Raw genomic sequence first — 24,277 nt, forward strand, 5'->3', positions numbered from 1 at the left:
GCACAGTGCACTCATTAGTGTTAGAGGCTCCGCTCTGACAGCCCACCAGTGCACTCGACACGGGCATCGAGTTCACTTGCCCGAGGTCGGGCCATGTGTCAGACGCAGACCTCGATTCCCCGTTATTCACGCTGGGACTCTCCGAAGCACAATTCACCGCGATTTGTTCGACTGGTGCCGATCCATTCATTGGAGCACCAGTCAGAGCGTTGAGTAACGTGAAGCACCCATCAAAACGGCGATTGACCTCCCGTCGACGTCTACGATTTGCACTTTCAGACATCTTACTTTTGTTAACTGCACACTAAACTGTACTGTACACACAAACAACAAAGATGCGGTTTGCACTAACCTCCATTGCAAGATCCCATCTTGACAGTCAGTTGACTTGGAATGGCTTGGCTGGTTTGGCTACTTGACTATCCAGAACGGCAACGCATGGTCAATGGTTGCCAGCGGCTAGTTTGTTATTACGCGCTTCAGTGGCGGATATTCGCTAATATATGGCTGCCACGTTTAGGAACACACTATTTTAAATGAACATTTCGCAATATCAGCTTCGATACCCAAGATTATTAATTACTTGTGTTTCAGAAAGCGAAACGCGTAATTTGAAGCTTTTCAACCAAAAGAGAAGCAACGAGGCGAAAATATGCAATGTCTGTGTGAAACAAACGTGCTGAGAAAATTTTCACATATGATATGCATCTACTTAGTCTGAAAAGGACGCGAGGAATCATATGTAAGCGCTCAGTGCATGCATTGCATTTGTCATCCCCAAAAGGTCCCTGGAAGAACCTTTTCAGGACAACTTGCTAGCGCGCTCTCGATATTGCTTTTGTCATCCCCAAAAGGTATCTGGAAGAACCTTTTCAGGACAACTTGTTGTCCTCAGAAAGCACTCGTAAAGACGTCTCCGGGCCAAACCAGCTCGTGTCGTACTCAATACGTACCAAGGACATCGAGAAATGTGCGAGGACGATTGTACCATTTGAGGACGACCTCGGGACGTCGAGTGTTGTCTGGGTACAATGATGAATAATAACAAAAGCCGTCAGGACTGCACACAGGGAATATATCATAAAGTAATCGGCACGTTACGTAGCAGACCGCGTTTTTCTCGCGTACTCACTTCACACGTCGCACGGCACGTATCCAGCGGTTCCGTCGCTCCACTTCGTACAGCTTTCCAGGGAACCGGTAGAACCGCACATTAGGATCCTCACCCTCATGTTCGTGGCAATTAGCTACGCCACAATAACGGCGGCGGCCGCGCTTCGGGACCGCGCGCTGCTCAGAGCCGATGCCCGGTCCGCCTGCTTTCGGCACGGTTTCTTGAAGCAGGGATCGCTCGTCAAACATGTCAAGCTTTGCAGGCATAGCGGACAAGTTTCTGCGGACGTTTTAAGCATTTTTTGAGTCTGAAAACTACGCGCAAAATTAAGTAAAACGCTCAAAGCAAGTGAGAACTGTGTAACTCACCGGTCGGCGTCTATTTTTGACTACCCAACCAACTTCGGCGGACGCCACCAGGCTCCGCCACAGTACTCAAAACTCCAGCGCGTCAGCCCTATAGCTTCCTTGCCTAGACTGTCTGTTGGTTCTCATTAATGTACTTGAGGAAGACTTTTCGTTTCATGTAAAATTTGATGAGGCGCCCTCATTTTTACGATTACGTTGGTCACGTTCACTGAGGCTGAGGCCCTCATTGGAGCATCACCATGAAAAACATATTTCACCCCAAAACGAAAAGTCTCTCGGGTACATTCGACCACAAAATAATACGGGCCACACAAGTGTGTGATGAAATGGCGGTCTACACAGTCTAGGGGCGAGCCATCCGCTGTTTCTCATTAATGTACTTGAGGAAGACTTTTCGTTTCATGTAAAATTTGATGAGGCGCCCTCATTTTTACGATTACGTTGGTCACGTTCACTGAGGCTGAGGCCCTCATTGGAGCATCACCATGAAAAACATATTTCACCCCAAAACGAAAAGTCTCTCGGGTACATTCGACCACAAAATAATACGGGCCACACAAGTGTGTGATGAAATGGCGGTCTACACAGTCTAGGGGCGAGCCATCCGCTGTCGAGAGCATAGCTGTGGCCACGCATTCTCCAAAGCTGCACTCTTGACAGCAGATGGCTCACCACTAAACAGCGCAGATGGCAATTTTGGCACGTGCTCCCATGGTCCATATTATTTCGTGGCCGACTGTATGTGACTTATAGTGACATCACACGTCAGATATCCACCTAAACTTAGTGCATATTCAGTTCATTTGTCAATGAATCACTCCCATTCCTTCGATGTTTGAGTAAAAGAAACTGGAGGCAAAAGTTCTCTATCTACCACAAACGAACACATTCACACCGCCACGGGCATTTCAGGTTGAGCCATCCGGTAAGTCAAAGCCATGAGTTGTCAATAGCTTATTCAGAATAAATGAAAAGCATTGTAAGTTAGAATCTGACAGAAGCAAATGAAACGTGATTTTCACTGAACTCCAAAAAGAAAAAAAAATTCGGCAGATCCCACTGTACCGTGGGAATCGGTGTTATGCGAAGCATGCGCGGAATGGTGACCGTGGCGTAATTTTTCACATTGAGCGAAACGTTACGCAATGGCGCTAGAGAAATGTGCTGGTGGTATACACATAATCATGCGTTGAAGAGTCGCATATGAATTATATAACCAGTTGTTTACAGTTGCGAAACGATGCCAACAGCAACATGGGTGTTACGAACACCGTACTCGGTAAGCTGCTATGTAGTGAATATATTCTTCAACACTGGATAACGCGAATCCGAACAGCACAAAGATGAAACACGTATGCACATGACAGGCGTTACTCGTAACGAACCTTCATTCACGAAAGTTTCCCTGGATATACACACAGCCGAGTGGCACGCGCAGGCGCACTGCACGTACGTTACAGTCACAGTTGCAGTTGTTACAGGCGTTACAGTTGTTAACTTGTCCGAACGCACGCACGTTTAACGAACCCGCGTGTATGTGTAGAAGGGGTTCTGGACAGTTCTTGAACAAGGTCATCATCACTGTGATCAGTGAGCACCAGCAGCTGGACCGGACTTCTTAATCGGATCCGTTTGTGACCGCGGCTACGTGGGTCTAAGCGCAGTGAAGTGCGAGGTATAGCACAGCTGGTGGAAATCCTGGATGCCTCTTACGATGAAATGATCTATGCCTCCTGTCCTGGACCTGGCAGCGAGGTTTCTTGATGCTCTGTCCACATTCAAGCGGTCTTTGACGCAGTATAAAGACCAGGCGTTGTTGGGTCTTGATAAATCAGCGTTGAAGTCACCGGTAATGATGAGAGGCCTGGTTCTCTCGGCAGATTCATTGTAGGAAGCATTGACCCCTGTTTTTGCGTAACCAACGCGGTCCACGTTGCAGACCACGTGAACGAGTGCATGATAGTTGAGCGTCTTCCAGAGTTGTTATGTCTTCAGGTTCCTCACTTTCCTTGCGTCCGCCGCGGTGGTGTAGCGGTTACGGTGCTCGGCTGCTGACCTGAAGGTTGTGGGTTCGATCCCAGCCGCGACGGTCGCATTTCGATGGAGGCAAAATGCTAGATGCCCGTGTACTGTGTGATCTCGGCGCACGTTATAGAATACCAGATAGCCAAGACTTCCGGAGCACTTCATCACGACGTCTCTCATAATCATATCGTGGTTTTGGGACACAAAAACCCAAAATTATTATTATTATCACTTTCCTTGCATGTCAACGTGTGTGTTCGCGGTTACTGTGTTGGTTGAGACTTTGTATCACATGTGGCACATACCCGCATAACATGGACTCTGGTATGCGGGTATGTGCCACACGGGACTGAGAGAAAGGGTTTCATGACGTACGCGACAGGTATTTTCCGTTGTTCATGTCATGACCAGTGAATCGTGTTCGTCATACACTGATCCCCTGCTGTGCCAATTTTGGTACATTACAAGTTATGGAGACGACCAGGAGAGCGCCCAGACGTAGGCGGCTAGATAGATAGATAGATAGATAGATAGATAGATAGATAGATAGATAGATAGATAGATAGATAGATAGATAGATACGTAGATAGAAACGCCCAAAGTGCCTGAGGTTCGCTAAGAAATGCTTCGCATTTAAAAAAAGGAACAGCCTGCCCACATCTCTTCCTTCATAAGACAACCTGGCAGAAAGAAAGCATGTCCAAGAACAATGCTCAAAAACAAGTATCTTGTGTTAATTTATCTCTCTCCTATGTATAGGTACAAGTGCAGTCATCAGCCGAATTTTAAAGGAAGATATAAATATCATCCTTCTACTGACCCCCAGAATCCATGCTACAACATATACAGTAATACCTCGTTAACCCGAACTCGCATATCTCGAAAAATCGGCTAAGTCGAAATTTTCTCGGTACCGAACGATTTCCCATAGGTGCAATGTATTTATTGCCCTTCATCTCGAAGTATTTCTGTGCCCACTTTCGGTTATCTCAAAATCTCGAGTGAGAGCGGAACAAAAATTTCGCCGCTGGACCGTTTCACAAAATGCTAGTGGCAAAATGTCTACGTTTCACAACGCGCTTTCGACGAAGTGGACACTGTTCCCGAAAGTGAAGTCGGAACCTAGCGGCATAACGACTTTGTCAAGCAACCCTGTGTCACGTCATGTGACCTAAACATAACCAACTGCGATAGTCGTGTTGTTTTCCACACAAAGGCAAGATCAACACTCAAGGAAGCATTAACAAGAGTAGAGACAATCCTGCAGAGACACCAAAGCTGTCGATACCTGGTGGTACTGCATGCCGGCATGGTCGACCTTCAGGATGGCATGGAACCGCAGGAAAGCGCGAACTATTTGCGAGAGAGGACAAGACAATGGAGAACTGAGTACCCACAGAACCACTACCTCATATATGCGAATCCAGATTTTCATGCAGAAGAGGAAGAAAGCAAGAGTCAGTGTTGGAATGAGCATGTGAAAGCGGCTTGTCAGGAGCTGGGCCCACAAGTTGAATTCGTCTGGGCAAAGGACACAACAGGGCAAAGGGCATACAAGAATGGGCCCTACACGAAGGAAACAGCACAATGGTTCGGGAAGAAGCTTGGACACCGCATATGTGCTTTTTTAGGGATAACGTCACCAATGGTGGAAAGAAAGGCTCACCCGCAGGCATGGAGGAGAAGCCCACAGTCCAACAAACAGCTGATTACAGCACTGGGCGAGATCCTGAAACAGATGGGCAAATGCCCGTAGATGTAGAGACAAGGCAGCCCTCCAACTACCGACCTCCACATTTGTCGAGGATAGGAAAGCATGTAAATGGTCAGGATGTAACTTTGATGGTGGTGAATCGGAACAGAAAACAAAGACGTCGCAGGGGTCCTCGGCAGACTAGCTACAAGCAGGGTATGACTGCAGTTGGTTTCCTCAATATGCAAGGAGGTCGAAGTGAAATAAAGTGGGAAGAACTCACCAAACAGATTACAGAGCACCAAGTGTCAGTCTTTGCTGTGACAGAGACGCACTTACGTGAGGAAGAAAGACCGCCATTATGTCCAGGTCTGCGTTGGGAAGGCTGCAACAGACGCAGCACAGAACGCAGGGGCGGCGGCATTGGAGTGATGTGGAATGAGGAGCAGCGATGGACACGGGTGCAAGTGGAATGTCAGGAACACATGTGGGTAACGGGAAGAATAGCCGGCAGTGAAGTGGCACTGGCAGTGGTCTATCTCTGGACAGGTGCCCAAGAAGATATGAACAATCACATATGCACATGCTTGAGATAAGACATCCGGAAATTTAGACAGCGTTACGAAGTGATGATTGTGGGAGATTTTAATGGTCATATAGAGGATATGGATGGGAGGACAGATGCGAATGGACAGCGGTTACTCACACTTGCTGCAACAGAGGGATTAGTACTAGTGAACACGTCCGAGAAATGCCATGGACAGATTACTTCGGCGAGACGGGGCCAACACACTTGTATAGATTATGCGTTGGTGTCACCCAGAATTTTCCAGGCCTTGCGAAGAATGGAGGTGGATGAGGATGGATCAGGCAACCTCGGTAGTGACCATAATAGGATACGCCTGGTCTTTGCTAGGGGTCATCGGTATGATGAACGACAGCATCGAGCAATGAAGCGAAGGCCAACGAATCAGGAATTGGAGGAAATGGCGGCAGAATTAGAAAGAATGGTACAGGAGGTGGACACATATGAGGCCCTTATAGAGGAGATGCAACGGGTGCTGAACCAAAAAACTACGAAATCTGTAAAACGATGGAGGGCTAAACAGTGGTGGACTCGGGAAATAGCAATAGCTATAAAGGCCAGACGTGAGGCGAACCGAATCCATCGACAAGCAAATAAAGATGGGGTTGAGAAGATCATTGTCCAGGCATGGGATACTTGTCCCTGAAAAAGGATGCAGCCAAGCTTGTACAACAAAGCATACACCGGGTCAATGCAGGAACTGAAGGCTGCAGGTCCACAGGCATTACAAAGATTCTGGCGGTACATTAAAGCAGGGCAAAGCAGGGAGCAGCAGCATGTACTACGTGCAACGCCGTAGGGACATAATATCGAAGGAATGGCATGCCTGCCCCTGCTGGAGGAATGGCTGTGTAATATACAGGGCAAAACTCAAGATAGCGGAGATGATGAAGAGGCTCAGCCAGTCATACTACCGACTGGGGAGACGAAACAGAAGGCAGAACTTCGAATAGCACCCACAGATAGAGAGCTTGACCGTGCAGCTACTAGAATGGATGGTGGTACCGCAGCAGGGTGGGACGGCATCCCAATGTGTCTAGTGAAGGCCGCAGGTGAGGAAACACGCCAGACCATTCGAGAGCTCCTCAAGAAAATTATGGTGAACTCTGAAATCCCAGAATCATGGAAAGAGAGCAGGGTGATTCCTTTGTACAAGGGGTCAGGTGACAAAAGATACCTGAAGAACTACAGACCCATTGCAGCGACACCAGTTTTGTAGAGAATGTTTACACAGGTGGTCAGGGCAAGGTTACAACGACGGGCAGAGCTAACAGGTGTGCTGGGAGAGTTCCAGATGGGCTTTCGTACGGGCAGACGCATTGAAGATAATTTATTTATTTTGACACAATGCATCGAAATTGCTGAACAAAATCGAAGCCAATTATTGGTGGCTTTCCTGGACATATCGAAAGCGTATGACTGTGTGCATCGGCCAGTGCTCTGGGATATTCTGCAACGGCTGGGTCTTGAGGAAGAGGACCTGGATATCCTCAGGTCACTGTATGAAGGGGTAACGGCCAGGGTGGACTGGGGGGGCCACATGACAGCATCTGTGAAGAGTAAGTGTGGACTTCGGCAAGGGTGTTCATTGTCGCCGCTGCTCTTCATGCTCTACATTGTAGGTTTATCCCAAAAGGTGGAAGCATCAGGGTGCGGGTACGCACTGCGGCACAAGGAGCAGGGGAGGGCAGTGACGACGAGGGTCCCAGCGCTGATATACGCAGACGACATTGCTTTGCTGGCACACTCACCGGACGAGCTCCTGGCTTTGCTGGACATATGTGGGGACACGATGGCCACACTCCATCGGCGGTTCATCCACAAAAGTGCGGCGTCATGGTATGGGGGCCGAAGAGCTACTCCGGGGAAGCATGGTCTCTAAAAGGAAGCACCCTACAGTGCACGGACAGGGTGAAGTACCTCGGAGTACACTTGAACACAGGGCCTAGATATCTTGAGCAGCACGAGCACGCAATGAGGATGAAGGCAACAAGATATCGGGGCATCTTGGGTAGGCAGACGTTGTGGGCCTTCAACAGGTACGAAGTGATGAGGGGGCTGTGGAAGATGGTAGCGGTACCGGGGCTGACGTATGGGAATGCGGTGCTGTGCATCTCATCTGGTACAAGAGAATTTCTGGAAAGACGTCAACTCGGGATAGTACAATGTTAGACTTGTTGTTTACTTCTGAAAGATTTAATGAAGCAACTGTGACAGTGGAATCCGGTATATCAGATCATCGATTACTATCGTTCTCGTGGTCTGTTTCCCGTTGCCATAAAAGTGGTCCTCCCAAGAACGCCCTCGTAAGGGACTTTGAGAAGGCAGATGATGTTGCTATCATTGATTACCTGGACAGGCACCTTGACACTAACATAGAAAATGTTGAGACATCATGGCAGCGGTTCTCTGCGGTAATCAAATACTGTATTGAAAGTTATATCCCTCTTCAGAAAATTCGCAGGGAGCGTGCAAACCCGTGGATTAATCGTGAGATAATACATTTGAAGCGTAAGATTAAAAGACTTAGGAAAAAGCATAAAACCCATTTACCTGAGTTTGTTCAACTTAAAGAAAAGCTCTCAACGAATTTGAATGCAGCCAGGCAAAACTTTTTTAATAATCGGCTCGCTGAATTCGTTAAATCTGAACCTAAAAAATTCTGGCGTCATTTAAGTGAAAGAAATGAAGAAATTGACAAAATAAAAGTGAATAATGACCTTATAACAGAACCTAGGGCTATCTGTGATAACTTTAATAATTATTTTCAGTCGGTTTTCTCTGAGTCCGATGGGGAAGGGCCTACTGGACGCTTTACTGACTCGGAGTGTGATTTAGTAATAACGTGTGAGGGTATAATGAACATGCTGCTTAATTTGAGCAATAAAAAATCTGTAGGGCCTGATGGAATTCCGAATGCTTTTCTTAGACGTTACGCTGAGCAGTTATCACAACCATTAGCTAACCTCTTCAGCCAGTCTATTACTACTGGTAAGGTTCCGACTGATTGGCTTAAAGCAAGGGTTGTACCTATACCCAAAAAAGGTGACCGGTTACTGGTTTCGAACTACAGGCCAGTTTCTATTACCTGTTCCTGCTGTAAACTGCTTGAACATGTAATAGCTAAATATATAAACAATTTTTTAGCAAACAAAAAATCCTCACATGCCATCAACATGGTTTCCGTAAAGGATTATCCACGATTACACAGCTTATCACAACAGTTCATGATTTTTCATGCGTTTTGGATCTTGCAGGACAAGTCGATGTACTGTTCTTAGATTTCAGCAAGGCATTTGATAAAGTGCCTCATGGGAAGTTGTACAAACTGCAGCAAATAGGGCTACCAAGGTTCATTATCCAGCGGATAGCTGCTTACCTTTCTAATCGTGTGCAGTTTGTTGCAATAAAAAACTCTGAGTCAGCGGTGCTCCATGTCGGTTCTGGTGTTCCCCAAGGAAGTGTCCTGGGTCCACTATTATTTCTAATCTATGTGAATGACTTGGTCGATGTTGTACCCCAGGATGTAGGCATTAGATTATTTGCAGACGACTGTATTTTCTTCAAAAATATATCCTCTACGGCTGATCAAAACATTTTACAGACAGCGCTAATGGCAATAGATGATTGGTGTAGTAGGTGGGATATGGTGCTGAATTCCGAGAAAACTGTTCTGCTACGCATTACGAGGAAGAAACAGCCGGTCATCTTCCCCTATATTCTTCATGACTGTCCAGTGTTACAAGTAGATAAATATAAATATTTAGGCATTACTCTCAGCTGCAACCTTACTTGGACACCACACATAACAGACATTTGCACAAAAGCGATCCGTAAATTATGGTTTTTAAAAAGAGAATTAAAACATGCTCCCTCAAGCGTAAAGCTTTTGGCATATAAAACTTTCATTTTATCTAAGCTCGAATATGCTGCAGTCATATGGGATCCTTTTACAAAAAAGGACATTATGCTTCTTGAAAAAGTGCAACGTAAGGCGATCAGATTTATTTTTAACAAGTATAGAAGACTCGACTCACCTAGTTCACTAATGCAGTTACACAAGATTCCTTTGTTAGAAACAAGAAGAAAGTTGAGCCGTTTAACGTTTTTACATAAAATTATGTCAGGAAAAATTACAATAAATGTACCATGTTGTGTCCAACCAGCTACTGCTAGGACAACCCGTCGTAAGCATGACTGATCATTGGCGCCCATATTTGCACGAACTAATGCCTACAAACATAGTTACTTTCCTAGAACAGTCACAGATTGGAATTCACTGCCTCAGGAGATTTTTTCCACTTAAAATTTTGTTACGTCACTGGAAAATTATCTTTTTGGTGTCTAGCGTCCCAAAATGTCATAATGTTGTTGTTTCACAGACGTGATGCCTCTTTTAGCGTTCTCATGTTTGTCTTTTCTTTTTTTTTGCTACGTCACTGGATAATTATCTTGTTGGTGTCTAGCGTTCCCATATGTTGTAATCTTGTTGTTGCACAGACGTGATGCCTCTTTTATCGTAAGAATGATAGTGTTCTTTTGTTTGCAACAAAGTCACGTATTCTTGTTTTTGCTGTAACCATTCACTTGATGTTTTCTTTTGCCACTCCTGCTTGGACCAGAATGTTGGTCCGCAGTATGTTTAAATAAATAAATAAATAAATAAATAAGAGAAGCCGGCCGAGTAGCCCTGGGCGTGCACCGACAGACACCTATTGAGGCGATACAGGGAGACGCGGGGTGGTCCTCCTTCGTGGCTCGTGAGACGGTGGCTAAGGCAACGTACGAGAAGCGTTTCATGCGCCTCCCCAGTGCCAATCTCGCGCGACAGGTGTGGGTGCACACCATCTTTGCCAGCTGCTCAACAAAGTGGGCACGTCGCACACGTAGCCTGCGGGACCGATATCACCTCCCCACTGTCTGTCTGGAATCCACGCAGGGCGATGTGAAGGTGGCAGTGCCAGCGGTCAGTACAAGGCAGCTGGTGCGGCAGCAAGAAAGGGAAGAGTGGGTGAGAACGGCCGAAAAGAAGTCGTCTATGACTGTGTACATGATGGGGAAGGGAGACATTGCCAAGGAGGCATTTTTCGACAATTCACGAGGACGTGGTTTGTTGGCGGAGGCACGATCTGGCGTGCTACGTACTCGACACTGGAGGGCACACTATGTTGATGGGCAGCAGACGTAATGCATCCTTTGCAATGCAGCAGAGGAAACAATCGAACACATAGTCCTCCTGTGTCCGAAGATCCACCCATCCTCCGAGACAACATCGCTACAGACGGCACTCGGTTTTGTCGAAGGAGAAGACCAGCGTAAAGGCGCCAGAACACATGTGGAGTTAACCAAACAACGGTTGGAACACTGGTGGCGGTATGGTGCGCCGCGGTGACTCCCGTGCCCTTGTTTCCGGGAATGTCTTGGAGCCGCGATGCACTGAAATACGTTTCTTTTTCCTTCTTCTTCTTCTTCTTTCTTTCTTTTTTTTCCGGCTACGCCGCGCATTGAGCGCAGGCGACCCGATTCAAAGGGTATAGCCAGATCGCCATCGCCATCGCCATAGACGTGCACAGAGGCAGGCCCTGCAAAATAGCATGGGTCGCACACGTCGTTTTCTTTACCGTCAGTGCGATTTCAGCATTTTATTTACGCAAGGCACGTCGCTCGCATTTTCTCGTCGGTCGTGCGATGTGGTGAGGATAACGCCGCCAAAAGCAAAGCAAGTCACTGATGCTGCAAAGAAAGGTAGCACTAATCACAGAAGCGGATTCGAGGCTCGAAGTTTCGGACGTCAAAACGGCGCTGATTGTGTGGTTGCACCGTGCGAGAGGAGCCCCTTCGAGTCACAACATTGACAGAGAACGCCGATTCTCTGGACCAACGCCTCCTCTAGAAAGATGCCTGCCGCGTGAGCCGAAAACCTCCTGCCCTACCCTTTCCCTCCTTCACCGTTTCTAATGAGGGCAGTAGCTGGCGATCCTTGCTGTGGCCGCTTGCAACACACATTTGCGCATGCGCACATTACCCCCCTCGACGTCACACTACGTCAGCCCCATTGAAAACAATAGGGGAGAACGTGGCACCATCTCTCGACAAGCGACCACAACTCAAGGCAGGACGGCTACAATGGGATAGCCAGCGACGCCGCAGGCATGTTTCTAGAGGAGGCGTTGTCTGGACTTAGTGGTGGGCTACAATCTCGCCTGCAACATCGACTGGTTTTACCATTTAAGTGAAACAACTTGGCGTCACGCACGGTGATCGCGGCAGTGTCGACGCAGCTACTCCAGGGGTGACGACATCAGCCGAGACAAGAAATTTGTTCCGCTTGATGCGAAAAGTGCAGCGGCGCGGATGATCGCCACATGCGGTGTGTTAAGCAACTCGAGAAAGCTTTGCTAGGTGCAAGTGTTACTGCGAGGCAGTGCCGAAAATACAAAGGCAGCGCCGAAAAACACAGCTGGTTGACAGCTCTGGTATGTCATTATTTTTCTTTAAATTCTTTACAAAGAGCCAGTTAGGCCCTCCTGTTAAGAAACTGGTCGGTAGTGATAACGTTTTTAGATACAACTGGACTCCTCAATAGAATTTGCGCAACTTTGCTTATCTCGAAAATCTGCTTAACTCGAAATTTTTTCTGGTTTTTACTACTTCGAGTTAACGAGGTATTACTGTAGAAGTAAAGGGGTTATCTACCGAACCAGTTGTTCAGACTGTCAAGCAGCATACAGTGGGAAAAAAAACAGCAGGAGCATCATCACAACAATGATGCCAGAACCTACACTTGAGAACGCGACGCCTTAGCCAAACATTCAGAGTAGGCGAGCCACAAAATTAGTTTCTGAGAAACCGATACTAGCGACCGAGACCTACCAGCAATATCATGTACTCTTTAAATTTTGCTAATTCAAAATTTCTAGAACAGTTCGAACCGCTCAAAATGAAACCTGCCCACCATCCATATGCCTGCTCTTCACATACGCAAGATAGTGAGGCCATTAATGTGTACTGTCAGCCCTCTCTGACATTCTAGTCACACGAGGAAACAAAAGAAAAGAAGTGAATCTTTATGAAAAAGTTGCGTTCTTTCTCTTCACTTCTATTTGAAGTGAGGACAATTAAAACAAATCTCTGACCACGATTAAAAGCAAATAAAAGCAAGGCTCCCGTACGGGGGCCGAAACGTCGTGCTTTTATTTGCTTTTAATCGTGGTCAGAGTTTTGTTTTAATTGTCCTCATGTCTGTTCCTGACCAGACGGGTTTCCGTCCAACTATCGATTTTTCATTTCTATTTGAAGTTGAAAAGGCGCGACCTACCGCCTTCGTTTTCACTCCCTCTTCGAAAGGATCACAGTTGATACCTAAAAATCCGGATTGAAATGAACCAACTTTTTTTTCCGGTTAGAGACGTTTCACTTTTAATAATTTCTGAGTGCACCATGCTTTGCAGTGGAAAACATCATCTGCATTAGGAAATGAGTTTGCTTGCAAAGGGTCCTGTTGCAGTTCAGTATCAGAATTGCTAAGCACCGTTGAAAGGCCGACACTGTTTTGCTCTTTAGAACTGTGGTGTATCTCTTTACAGCTGTTATTTACCTCTAAACTGATAAACCAACCAGCCAAACTGCCTTTAGAAGCAGTTTGGTTGGTTTATGAGCGCAAAAATATTTTGGGTGCCGAATGGTAAAGTTCCTTTCATCATTGCAGAAACAGCAGTCCTGCCTCTCCAATATCTGAAGAGCACATTATGCCATCAAGAAAATGCTCACTGCTGAAACAACACCACACGTGAACAGCAAACGGAAGAGTAAGGTATCTGCAGTTCAAGCAGTGCAAAGGTCACAACTCGACGTGGGTAATCTATTGCTTGCTTGTATTTCCCAACCAAGACATTTGTATGCATTTTAGGGCTTTTACGTTGTTATGCAACATTGTTGCACGACTAGTGCAGCCGATGAGCAGCTAACAGCTGCGCCAAATTGTACTGAAAGTGGTCTTTCCTGTTTTTCCTATACCAAACAGCATTTAAGAGAAAAAAATGCTCCAAGCTTACACCATAGAGACACAAAAGCTGGCCAACTCGTAAAATTTAATTGAAGACCTAAGCAGGCCGTCATTGTCTTTGTGATAAACTTGAGGGGTCATAGTCATGAACATGGCCGGAGCAATCCATATCACCTGCAGGTTTAATTATGTTGCGTTTCTCTCTGGCTGGAGTTTTAGCGTTCTGATGCTGCGCAGCTATTTTTCTCGTGCTACTGTGATGGCGAGCCTGATAAAGAGGCTTTTGAGGTGAAAAAGCACTTTGGTGAATATTTCGTTGCAAATTGTTTAGCATAGTGGATGACAGTGCAACATCATTGTACCCAACCCCTGGCTTCAAGGAAAAAAAAGAAGCCTAACCACTGCTGCCTATGGTTGCAATTTAAGGAGCTTTCATACAACACAATGCATAGATGTCATGAATAATCTTTGCGCATTATAGGTGAAGAAACGTACTATATGCCCTCACTGTAACTATGGCTCAGTTGTGCACATACTGAGGCATAGTCTGCATTCGTAGTTACTCTTCAATCTTTTTTTGTTTTTATGTTTGCTTGCTTGCTGCATGCCCGATGTGTAAGCATGCTGCAAGTACAAATTCTAAAAATGGCTTTACACCATGATATACCCATAGAGAAGAGCAAGCTATTAAAATTGAGTGAAAATAGCCTGGTCATTTAATTTCGAATCCAATGTTGATACAAATATAGCCTGACCTGCCACATATGGTATGTTGACTACTTTAGTTCATGTTGAAACCGTATGGTAAGTCTGCATCTCACACTGCCTCTGAAGTGGTGTTTGTTGTGGCAGATCAACTTTTTTAATACATCAGTTTGCGTACTGAAAGGTGACATGCCTGTTTCACCACTGCAACAGCTCTAAGATGATGATGTGTTTCAAAACGCACCGATATTCTGAAGTGAAACCGCTTGAGAATATCTTGCCTTCCAACTTTCTTACACATAATTCCATCGTCAAAGCACACTCCATGTGGTGCTTGGCTACCTCGAATAAGTGTGCATCTATTAGCTACAATTGACTTGTGTCTAACATGCATTTGTGGTTTTCCATATGTGTCTAGTTACCCTTTGTTCAACAAAAAGATAGAATAAAGCATAAAAGTGACAGGTTAACTAGCAGAACTAGTCATAGCACAAGTGTGGTTGCATAGAGGATATGGTAACCATAACAGGGGAAGCCAGTGTGGATATGTGGTTACAAATAGCAATACAAAATATATTGTGTTCTACTTGAAAGGAAAAAGTTAATATTGTTGCCTTAAAATGTAAAACAATAAAAGAAAATCAGATGGCTATACTTGCTTCTTCGTGCATTCAAGTGTGAGGATGACACGCTTTTCATAGCAGAGGCAGCTCTGCTCCCACTTTTGAAGGAAAGTGGGTACCTTTGATCATTTAATGAGTACTACCACACAGGCTGCTGTACGACGGGGCTCTGGCAGCAGTTATCCGTAGTGTGATATCTGAAGGTGTGCACCAACTTCGAGTTTCCACTAACTCTCCCAAGTAACTCATTTTGTTACAGTGGCAAGATGAAACGTTTGTTTGATTAACACCACTTCTAGACAAAGGAAATCAAGTTTTGTAGCCATTGTTTGAGCTTATGGTGCTGTTGTTTTGCGACAGGTGTTCCTTCTAGATCGGATGGAGCTTGGAAGTATTTCAAGAGGTTGTAGCTCAGGTGCCCATGGGCCAAAGGGCCTTCATTGTTGCAAAAGATGTGTCGCCGGCAGACGTTGCTGTGCAAGGTATGCGAAATTTGCTTTTAACATGCAGTTCGTGACATAAAAAAGGTACATTGCAAAAAAAGCAGGACAAGGAAATGCATATGCCCACACAAGAGCTGTGTGGGCTCTGTATTTTGTGGTCACGCGTCTTCTTTTTTTTTTACCTCACCAACCAAAAAAGGCCGTCATTATTGCAGTGCTCTTTTTATGGCATCGGGCTAATTGTGGGCTATGAGTGCTTCCATATTACGGTTCGGGATCTCGTGCGACAATTTTTTACCCGAGTTGATTATGCGTAATAATGGACCTTCTCCATCTTGCTTATGCGGCCATACTACAGTTCAGTAACACATGCAGTTTGCGTGGCAGGCTTTATCATTAAAGTGTTGTGTATTCACTGAACTGCATGCAGCTTAACAGCTGAAGAAATTTAGTTGTAGTCTAACACCAGCCCCTCAACACCAGCCGGCTCAGTGGCCTATTGGTTTTGTCGCTTGTCTGCTGACCTGAAAGACGTGGGTTCTATTCAGCTGTGATGGTCGCAATTTGATGAAGGTTAAATGCTAGAGATTCATGTACTGTGTGATGTCAGTGCACATTAAAGGACCCCAGCTGGTCGAAATGATCTGAACCCTTCCACTACGGCGTCTCTCATAGCTTCAGCCGCTTTGATACATTGAACCCTACAAACCATACCCATCCCCACTGCATTTGAGGATGATCTGGTTCTACCATCTGAGCTGTCGTGCTATCTAGGCAGCAGCTGTGTGAAGATAAGTTGACGGATGATTTTAAACAATGTCAGTGATTTTGGACAAGTGATCAGCTCCAACTAATAAGCTAGTGCACACCTTTGCTCCTAATATAAATCTAATATAAATTTATCAAACTAATAATCTAGCGCAGACATTGTTTGTTGAGGCGGTAAATGAGGCCAGCATGGTAGAAAGGGGCAGCATCAATTGTTCAGGTTCGTGAACTTCAAAATTTTATTTAAAGAAACACATTCTTTTCTCCTGTAGCAGTCATGCATTCCATTGGTAACCATTGATTGGGCCTTTATCTTCAGGTTGTCTAAGATACACAAGAGTTATGAAGTATTGGGTCAGTTAAATTAACACGCATTAGTAATAAGTATGGATTGTGGGTCACTTGGGAGTGACAAATAGAGTGACTGAAGGATAGTTCTTAGGCGATAATCTTGGTTATTATACATAGAACGCCTGTTTGTGTCATGTTAATTAAGTATATATATTTAATAGGTTGCTGTACCTGTGCACTGACCTTTGCTATTGTGCTCTGTCAAAAAGCCTGTCTTTGGCATGGTCTCAATATCCTAATGTGACATAATGCCTACTATTACAAAAAGCTGTTGCATACATTGATGTTGAGAGCTTGCAAGCAGCCACCTTGTCTTGTAGGGGTGTCCGAATATTTAAAAAATTCGAATAACAAATCGAATAATCTTCATGCCGAATCGAATAGTGTGTATTAAAAATACCAAATATTTTTCGAATAGTTTTCAAATAATGAGTATGGGCGGCAAAACCCCGCAGTAACTATGCATTGCAACTGCCAGGGATCATTTTTACTCATTTTACAATTGAATTACCAAGGTACATGCAGTTTCAGCTTTTAACGGTCTATCGACACCGTATTGATCACCGAATAAAGGCGCTTCTGCTAAAAACTGCAGTGTCACAGAAGTGAACGTGTCGCCAACCCACTATCATCACCATGAGATCGGTCATGAGACGGTGGGGATGACGGCTGCATTCGGATTCAGAGGTGCAATTTTTGTACGTGTTTACATGACTGACAACAGACACAAGTGTTATGTTGATGCAAACTGCTCTTGCAGATGCAGTATTCAATCATGATATTTAGCTGCCTTTGGTGCCAAGGCCCATGAAGTGAAAACCAGTTTGTGTGTTTCACTAAATGGTTAGTTGCATGGGTGATGTTCAGTTCATTATTGCTTAATTATTATGCCACACTTCAGTTTTAATAAAAGGCTGATGACAAAGTGGCACCTTGAATAATGTAGTGACTGCTGTACTTCATTGTATAGTTACAAAATCTCCTTAATGCTCTAGTTGCTGATGCATACGCGCTTACCTCAGTTTACATAATTGTAGTAGTTTTCGTAGGTTAAAACATAGTTTCCTACAATACTTACTAGAGGAAACTCTGGCGCTAGTGTCTATGGGAGCTGCAATGCATCGCGCTTCAGCCAGCATGGGAATCATGGGTACTACACGGATTTGCCTAAACTTCGTTCTTTCGGCTCCGTTTGGCTCCGCGTCGCCTGCATCCGCTTTGTCGCAAAACGAAGTTCAGCAAAAATCAGCAGTTTCACTTCACCACTTTAACTTCTTTAGGCTCACTGATTCAAATCTGGTCACGAAGTTCACAACGATCCATTCTTTTATCCGAAAGAAAACCAAAACATAGTAATAAACAAAGCCACAAGTGCGTTCGAAGCCCACAAGCACGAAGACTAGGCAAATCCGTGTACTACCCATCATTCCCATGGTGGCTGAACGATCGCAGCGCCAGAGTTCCCTCTAGGTCATTTTAGGAAACTCTATGGGTTAAAAGTAATTGAATATTTCTTGAAAATAAAATGTTATGAAATTTCAGAGCTTTTTTGAAAATGGGTGCCTTACTATTCGAATAGTATTCGATTCGTATTTGATTCTGTTCTAAAATTCACTATTCGCACATTCCTGTTGTCTTCTGTTTGCAAATTTGGCAAATTTTTAACATGACAGTTTATTTCAGCAGAAGCTTTTGCTTTCACACAACAGCTGCTTTTCTTGCACACTTTCAAGCCGACATTCAATTGTCATTAATAATTCCTAAATGTAACGTGGTTTACATGATGGGTTGCAATAGCGATAACATTTCGTGTACAAAATTGCAAAGCCCTTATTCTCTTCAGGGAGAACTCGTTATGAATTTGACAGGGCGAGTGATCTGCTCACGTTGGCTAGTGAAGTATTTCTAACGCCCAGATGCCCTTGCTTTCATTATTCTGTTGCATACTTTTAAGACATTTGTTCTAAACATACTGGATTTTTAAAAGTACTTCTGGTGTTTTCATGGGATATACTTATGATTCACATTGCAGTTGAAGGCACGAAAATAATCTTGAAAAGTGGTGCTATTTAAACATTCGCATGGATTAAATCAAAACACAGTACAGCGAATTCCATGCTCTGTGCGAATAGATTTTATGCGAAGCAGTCAGTGAGAAGCTGCCCATGCTGCATTTTTTAACACGAAAGTGTTTTATGCCGGGGTCCACCAAGACTTGAGTGACGTATTTCCGTCACGGAAGTGACGTCGAAAAAACGTACGCGATCAGATTGCAAAGAAAAGAAGTTCCGTCTACGGGCATCGAACCCACGACCGCTCGGTCCGCAACAATAGATGCCGGGCGCGCTATCCACTACGCCACGGTCACAAAACTCTAGAGGCTTTACAAACGCGCCCTTTATATCTACCACTCTCCCGGTCGGCAGGGTGGTGTTACCCTCTGGTAGCGGCAAAGTAAAGTAATTCGTCATTACTGTGGCTTCCGCGATTAGTACCTGCAACGCGTTACACGTTCCTCCCATTCGGCTCGTTTTCAATAGAAGTGCAATTTTGTCAATGCCTTAACGCACCGCGAGGTGGCGACCTTAACCCAAGCGTCGTAGTGTGCCTCAATGTGTGCGCGGACAAAACGCGCAACAAAACGCGCATCAAGGCACCCTAAAGCGTCGTAAAAGCGTCGGCCTCGCTCATAGCATCACGCTAATCAAACCAAAAAGAGCTCTGCGACGCGCGCCTGTTTGACCTGGCTGTAACACCGCGTTCCCCGCCTACGCGCTCGCCCGAGAAAAATTGCGGCCGCGCTACCACGTCGGCACGACGCACCTTGCGTTTCCATCTAGTCCGGCCTTGGTGTTCAATCACATTTTACCATGCCGCGGGATGGCGACCAAGTCCTGCGTCCAATATGCGACGCTCTTCTGGCTATCACACCTCGTTCTCTGGTTACGCTTTCCCCGTTAACTACTACAGCTACCACAAGGGTTTGTTTAATCATTTAACATGGACGTTAGTCGTCGGCATGGAGATGTACCACCAAGCATCAAAGTGGGTGATCCACGTTAAACTGTGCTGTAGCTGCCAGACATCAATATACGTTGTGCAAACTCTCTTATATCAATGTACAGTAAACGTTCAGTTACTTCCATAGGGGCACGTTTTACTTTCGTGTTATTCCGATTCCTATGACGGAGGGATCAACCATGTTTCTGTTTACTCTTTGAGCCAAGCATTACTAGTCTGATTGACGTCTTTGTGTAAACTGAGTAGGTGTACGCATATCGAGGGCTTACCAGGTATGTTGAGTGCGCTGATGTCTAAGGAGGCCCCGCCACGGTGGTCTAGTGGTTATGGCGCTCGACTGCTGACCCGAAGGTCGCGGGATCGAATCCCGGCCGCGGCGGCTGCATTTTCGATGCAGGCGAAAATGTTTGAGGCCCGTGTACTCAGATTTAGGTGCACGTTAAAGAACCCCAGGTGGCCGAAATTTCCGGAGCCCTCCACTACGGCGTCTCTCATAATCATATCATGGTTTTGGGACGTTAAACCCTAGATATTATTATTATGTCTAAGGAGTAGCTTATGTTATGACGCAATGTCGGCACTCGCGTTAAAAGCACAGACATCAGGTTTATCAAAATGAGGTGCACGCCACCAGGGTTCAAATCCATCCCAAATTAATATTTATCGTTTCCTTTCATTGGGATTTTTTTTTTCTCTCTGAGAAGCCGTTGACAGCAGCAACATATTTTCTGTGCCGCGGTTTCCTTAGTGCTATCACTTAAGATTACCAAAGCGCATTCTTTCCTTTCCTAGGTTAACGAACCGTGAATCATGTGGGGCACATACCCACATTCCACAGGCCGTGGTGTGCAAGTATGGCCACACATTACTAAGGGAAAGGGTTTCATGAAGTATTGGACAGGCATGTCACATTATTCATGTGAATGGGCCACGACACTGAAGTTGCGATGTCGCACTCACCACTGATGTTCTTTCAGGTGCTGCTTCTATTGTTCTTGCGCCAGCTGTCACCCATCACACCGGCACCACTACGACTGGTTTTGCCACAAGCGTCTTGGTGTCCTGATGTCGCAGGGAATTGTTGTGTGACCGCATCGTCAGCAAAGTATGAAGCATCATCATTTCCACCGCATCCCCCTTTTGCAATTCTGGATGGCACAGCTTTCTCCATAAGCACACCAAGCAGCTCATAAGCACGCCAAGCAGCTCATAAGCACACCTATTTCTTCGATGCATGGGGCCTTGGCACTGCAGTTACGATGCCACGCTTATTGTTGACGTTCTTCCAGGTTTGTCAGTACCATAGGTCGGCAAACTCACTCATGTGTCGACTCACTCAGACTCGTATCAAGACGCGAGTCTGAGTGAGTCTGTATGAGTAAAGTTTTGCAAGTCTGAGTCCGAATGAGTTCGCTTGAGAAAAATTATAGTGAGTCTGAGCGCGAGTGGGTAGGGATGGTAAAATCGACGAACGATTAATTGATTAATAGATTAAAGGAGCACCATTAATCATTTAATCGTAATCGATTTTCGCCTTTCAGTTAATCGAATTAATCGATTAAAACTATTCGATTAATCGATTACGGCAGCACCCCTCCCCCCCCACAACGCCTCCCCTTGGCCGGTGTGCATGAGTGCGAGGCGAGCGATGCCGAGATGCAGAAGTTGAGCGCAGCTAGTCTTTTTCACTGCCGCGCATACTTGTACGCTATAACAAAACGAGCCCAAAGCCGGCGGCAGCCCTATCCCATCGAGGCAGAAATGAACTCGCCCTGGTCTCCGTCACCTACAGCGTCTACCTCCAAGCCCTGCCCAAGGCTTCAAGCCCCGGCAGGAGGCGGCCCCACACCGACGAGGCAGAGATGCACTTGATCGACCGCTTCTCATCGCCCACAGCCTACTTCATTCACCTCCTCTCGCCCCCCTTTCTTATATCGTGTGCTGGTTAACCGTCGGCAAAGTGCACGTGATGCTTGCTTGCTATATTGCGCTATTATTACATTTTGTTGTGAACACTGTTTCCTTTGACATGTCGTAATGGCGAGCAATCGCAAGAGGAGCACGGTGTAGACGTTGTTCACAGAAGATTAAAAAACGACAACTGCGATGTGTGATACAGGTGGTAAGCATTGCTCGACGCCAGCGACGGAAACTCTTTAGAGATCATCTGCTTCTCGCCCACTTTATTAATGTGCCAAAGAGTCATCCTTTAAAGAAAAATGTCCATGAGCAAAATTACAATGCTAAAGACCCCGTTCCTGAAGGTACGAATCCGCCTCTTCAGATAAGTTATCGGCATCTCGCTACATAGCCAAGATCTTTTTTGTAACTTATCTTGAAAGTCAGGTCGCTCTTCAATTACATAAGCGATTTTTATGTTTCAAAATGTTGGACTGTTCTTAATTCGTATTCGTTCAGAAAGCTGCGTCCTCTTCGCAGGACCTCTTCCTTGGTCCGTGTGTTTTCAGCGCTATGGCTTTCTTGAATGAAAGCATCAATGCGGTGCGCCAACACTCAACAGCGGAGTTTCTTGTTTTCTGTAGATTCCAGACATGCGAACGCATCGTCTAGTTGCTTCATTTGTTTGTGTTCGCTTTCGGCTCCGCGCTGTTTCATCGTGTTTGATCGCACAAACTCAGCTCTCCTAGACTTTGATAAATTAGCGATTTTCTTCGCCTGCAGTGTCTATGGCAACTTTCTTGGTTATTTTATTTAACTCTCAGGTCCGCCGTGGTGGCTCAGTGGTTACGACGCTCGGCTGCTGACCCGAAGGAGGCGGGTTCGAACCGGCCGCGGCGGTCGCATTTCGATGGAGGCAGAATGGTAGAGGTCCGTGTACTGTGCAATGTAGTGAACGCTAAAGAACACCAGATCGCAAAAATTTCCGGAGCCCTCCATTTCAGCGTCCCTCACAAACATATCGTGGTTTTGGGACGTAAAAGCCCACATAGTATTAGTATGTAACTCTCAGGTTTTAATTGTTTTTTTTTCTTGTTTAACTGCAATATTCAGTGGTCCAAGAGGTGCCACATTGTAATATGCGTTGTTCATTTCTTGACTGGTTCTTATTGCCGTTATATTTTACTCCTGGGCAAATGAAATATTATTATTTACCAATGAATGAAAGAGAGAAAATATATTAGACGGCAAGGAGAGTGGCCTGAGCTTGTACGCCTGGGCCTCCTACACTGCGCTGGGGAAAATGCAACGGGGGAAAAATAGTGATGAAGTATGATGATGGTGACAGGCAGAAGTGATCCATATATATATATATATATTGCCACGTACGTTTCTGATCACTTTTGCTGCATTCGCCCACAAAGGCTGTCGGCAACGCTCAGCGCAAACCGCGCCTCATTCTTCGAGAAGCTTCACGATTGTTGTAGATGATTTTGTTAAGATTGCGCGGAAGACGCGAACGCTCGAGCTCATTCTAGAGATTGCGCAACCACCAGCGATATCGCTGGAAAGTTCGATAGCGCCTGTATAAAAGCCGACGCGCTTGACCGCTTGTCAGTTGATCGACGGACGACGCCCTGTTCGCCGCTATCATTGTACAGCGTGTATTGCTGTAGTGCTAGTTCTCATTTTCTGGCCACAAGTTCGGCCAAATAAACAGTTTCATCCTGCAAACGCCAACTGCTGTCTTCGTCGACGTCACGACCACGTGACATCTGGTGGAGGTGCTGCTTCTTCCATGATCCGGACGCCCCCGCGAAGCGCTGACCCAAGCCCAAGCCTCGAAGAGGACGGCAGCAAAGAAAACCCGGATCGTCGAACAAGCCGCAGGCAGAAGGGACTGCAGCCAGAGCACGGGCTCCTTCCCGAACAAACGAGGCAGCCCCAGGTCAAAACACCCACCGCAGCGACAATGACCGACCCCGTGCAGCCTGCGCCGATCCTGCTCCGGCAGCCCAAGGAGCCGCCAACCTTCCGCGGGTCGTCATCCGAAGACCCGGACACCTGGCTCGAGACTTTCGAAAGGGTCTCAACATTCAACAACTGGGACTCCGAGGACAAGCTGCGTCACGTTTACTTTTACCTTGAAGACGCAGCAAGGACCTGGTTCGAGAATCGGGAGTCCACTCTTCAAACTTGGGACGCCTTTCGAAGCGCTTTCCTGCAGACGTTTGCAAGCGTCGTTCGAAAGGAAAGGGCCGCAACCTTGCTGGAGACACGGGTTCAGCTCCCGAACGAAAGCGTGACCATCTTCGCGGAAGAAATGACCCGGCTGTTCCGCCACGCTGACCCCAATATGCCTGAAGAGAAGAAGGTTCGTTTCCTCATGCGAGGAGTAAAGGAACAGCTCTTCGCTGGACTTATGAGGAATCCACCGAATACCGTCCAGGAATTCGTCTCAGAAGCCACGACCATCGAGAAGACGCTAGAAATGCGCACCCGGCAATATAATCGCCGATCAATCCAAGACAGCCCCGCTGTTCATGCGCTCGGCTCCGACGACCTGCGCGAAACAATCCGAGCGATTGTGCGAGAGGAACTGCGCAAGCTATTGCCCTCACCCCAGCCTCAAGTGGACTCCATCGTAGACGTCGTTCGAGAAGAAATCCAGCAATC

The 24,277-nt window shown here is 46.1% G+C and overlaps 1 long non-coding RNA gene across 1 annotated transcript; it reads left to right on the top strand.

Moving 5' to 3' along the window:
- Positions 1–13,520: 13,520 nt before the first annotated feature.
- On the top strand, positions 13,521–20,867 carry LOC119372479 (uncharacterized). The gene is made up of 3 exons (XR_005179551.2): positions 13,521–13,625; positions 15,480–15,601; positions 20,680–20,867. It is a non-coding gene; the product is annotated as an uncharacterized LOC119372479 (long non-coding RNA).
- The last annotated feature ends 3,410 nt before the right edge of the window (positions 20,868–24,277 follow it).

Source organism: Rhipicephalus sanguineus, chromosome 10, assembly GCF_013339695.2.
Source record: "Rhipicephalus sanguineus isolate Rsan-2018 chromosome 10, BIME_Rsan_1.4, whole genome shotgun sequence".
NCBI lineage: Eukaryota > Metazoa > Arthropoda > Arachnida > Ixodida > Ixodidae > Rhipicephalus > Rhipicephalus sanguineus.